The sequence below is a fragment of the Chlorocebus sabaeus genome, chromosome 18, assembly GCF_047675955.1.
Source record: "Chlorocebus sabaeus isolate Y175 chromosome 18, mChlSab1.0.hap1, whole genome shotgun sequence".
NCBI lineage: Eukaryota > Metazoa > Chordata > Mammalia > Primates > Cercopithecidae > Chlorocebus > Chlorocebus sabaeus.
In genome coordinates this window covers 55,463,705-55,467,027 of record NC_132921.1, presented here as the reverse complement: position 1 = coordinate 55,467,027, position 3,323 = coordinate 55,463,705, and the positions used below count along the sequence as shown (strand labels likewise).

Genomic DNA, 3,323 nt, shown 5'->3' with positions numbered 1-3,323 from the left:
AGCATTTGCTCTTGTCAGTGTTTTGTATTTTGGCCATTCTAATAGGTGAGTAGTGGTATGTCCTTGTTGTTTTAATGTGTAATTTTCTAATGACATGTGATGATGAGTACTTTTTCATATGCATACTTGTCTTCTGTATCTTTTTCATGAGGTGTCTGTTCAGGCTTTTTGCCCATTTTCAACTGAGTGGTTCATTTTCTTATTGTTGAATTTTAAGAGTTCTTTGTCTATTTTGGATACTAGTCCTTTGTAAGTTGTGACTTTTGCAAATGCTTTCTTCTTGTCTGTGGATTGTCTTCTAATTCTTTTAATTGCACATTTTGCAGAGCAGAAATTTTCAGTTTTAATGAAGTTCATCTTATCAATTATTTCTTTAATGATCATGCCTCTGGTATTACATATAAAAAGTCATTACCAAGTCAAAGGTCATTTAAATTTTCTCCTATGTTATCTTTTTGTAGTTCTATAGTTTTGTATTTTACATTTACATCTATGATTCATTTTGAAATAATTTTTGTGGAGCATGTAAAGTCTGTGCCTAGATTCCTTTAAAAAAAATTTTTTTTTGCATGTAGATGTCCTATTTCTCCAGCACTATTTGTTGAAAGACTATCTTTTCTCCATCATATTGTCTTTGTTTCCTTGCCAAAGATCAGTTGACATTTGTGTGAGCTTATTCCTTGTCTCTAACTGGTCTCTGTTATGTTCCATTAAACTATTTGTCTTTTTAAAATTTCTAATATTTAGAGACAGAGTATCTTTTTATTCTCCTTCAATATTGTTTTGGCTATTCTGGGTCTTTTACTTCTTCATATAAAATTTATAATTAGTTTTTTGATAACCACAAAATAACTTACTGAGATTTTGATTGGGATTATGTTAAATCTATAGACCAAGTTTGGAAAAATCATATTGAGTCTTTCTAGGAATAAACATGGAATATCCCTCCACTTAGTTCTTTAATTTCTTTCATCAGAGTTTTGTCATTTTCTTCACATAGATCTCGAACATATTTTGTTAGATTTATACTTAAGTGTTTCATGGCATTGTTGTTAATGTAGATGATGTATTTTAATTTGAAATTCCACTTGTTCCTTGTTCATATATAGGAAAGTGGTTGATGTTTGCATATTTACCTGTATTCTGCAACCTTGCTATAATCACTTCATAGTTCCAAGAAGTCTTTCTGTTGTTCTAAGACATTTTTTTGTTGTTGAATCTGTGGGAGTTTCTTTCTTTCTTTTTTGGTTTTTGATTCCTGCTTTTATTATTCAATTTCTTTTTCTCATTTAAAGTAGTCTTTTGCAGTTGGAAAGCCTCACCTCCCAAGACCAGAGTCAGTTGGAGTTGGTTATTGCTGGAAGGGGGTGGGTTGGGGAACTGGGATGGGGGCAAGGAGACCCCCGCTTTGCGGGTGGTCCCAGGTGGAGAAGAAGAACTGCACTTCACAGAGCCTGGGATACAGTGGGAAGGGGATGAGGCAGGAGCAGCAGTCTGGGGAGAAGGCCCCACCCCAGTTGCCAGCTTCCTTTTCTTCTAATGTTTCCTCACTGGTGGCATTCTCTGCAGCCTTGGAGGCCTTCTTTTTTTCTTTTTCTGGGTTTTTCAGCTTGAAGAACTCTGTAGGAGGGTCTTTAGCTCTGGATCCTGGACCTCTATCTCAGACTTGTAGAGGTCAGGCTCAAAGGGACCACTGCTCATCAGCATGGAGCCATTGGGCATGAGCAGAACTGCAAATTTAAACTGGTCAACAAATTCACCCTTTTTCTGATACAGAACATTAAATGGTTGCAGCAGTCCATGCTTGGTACACTCTACCACGCCTATCCAAGCCTACTTCTCATCTTCAAATGCTCTTAAAGTAAATGACACAGCATCAAAACACCTTTCCACCTCGCTGAAGAAGGCGTGTGAAGTTTGCATTTGTCTTATTATTATTTAAAGGGGTCTCTGTATTATTTAAAGGGGTCTCCTCTGTAAATAGTAGCCCTGCATCCTTGGCCTTGCCCTCTCCTATGCTGATGAAAACACCAAATTCAGCTTTTTCATGGTCCTTCTTCTGCTGTTCTGCAGGGTTCCGGATAACGGTTTTCTCACAATCAATGACATGCTGCTTCAGTTGGTGTGACAGCATACCTTCTACTGGCATGCAGTTAAATGAAGGCGCAACTTTGTTCCAGGCTTCTGTCACTTGTTTGTTATGGTTTCCAGGTTTGACCAGACATAGGGCAGCTTCAACACAAAGGTGAGCTGCCTTAATAACATCTGCTTTCTGCCCTGTTACTTGGATCCCCTGAGCTACATCCACCACAAAAGTATGAGCTACACTAGCGATGAAGGCATCCACATGGACACCAAGGTCGATTTTTACCAGGTCATCTTCTTTAAGAATACAGTCTTTGTCACTCCGCAAAGGAGAGAAGTGACACACACAGTTATTTACCAAAATGCTCGTGGGAAAAGCTATACCTTTCCTCATTTCCTTTTCTTTCTTGAAGATTTTCCCTGTTTCTGCCATAATCATGGCATCACCTTCCTCACACAGGCTCAGTAACCACACACCTGAGCTGGATGCTTCCACCAAGGACCAAAGTACCCAGTTGGCGATGTCACCCACCCATCTGATACTTGGTCATGACCAGGTCCTCAGCGATAGTTTGCTCCTGCTGCTTGTCCCTGCCCAACATCTTCCTACCACCAGCACTGCAGTCTCATTTTCCCTGAGCCACCTCCTCTGTCTCCCATCCCAGCTGCAGGCTGTGGTCAGAGCACCTTGGATCTTCGGGGATGGGACAAGCGAAAGAGCAAGTAAGCAAGAGAGCAGGCAGGCGAGAGGGAGATTTTGGGGGTTCCTATGTATGGGGATATATTTTAACGTCAATGTTTATTTTTTAGAGTCCGTTAGGAAATTTTTGTATTTGTTAAACCTAGTGTTCTCCCTATTATGTATAATGTATAATTGAATCAGCATTAGTAACTTGATTTTTTGTTGTTGTTGTTTTTGGGTACTTTGGGTTAAGAAGAAAGCAACAATTTGTTGAAAATATATCTTTAATACCTTTCTAATGATTGCTAGTACCCATTCTTAAAAACATGAAAGCCATTATTGACCACTGATCAGGAAATTGCATCTAAGTATGACTCAACGGTATTATTTGGTTTTCATTGTATTTATTTTTATGGTTACCATACATTTATGGCAAACATTATTAATTTCTTACTTATGGTACTCATTTAAACTTTATATTTTAAATAATTGTGTTGCAGGACTTTTCCTTACTTCAGCTAAAGATGAGATTCTTGTTTGGCCCATGGCCATGAAA

At 38.4% G+C, this 3,323-nt stretch overlaps 1 pseudogene; it reads right to left on the bottom strand.

Annotated features, from left to right (window-relative positions):
- Nucleotides 1–1,351: 1,351 nt before the first annotated feature.
- On the bottom strand, nt 1,352–2,687 carry LOC103222598 (proliferation-associated protein 2G4 pseudogene; annotated as a pseudogene).
- Nucleotides 2,688–3,323: the final 636 nt, after the last annotated feature.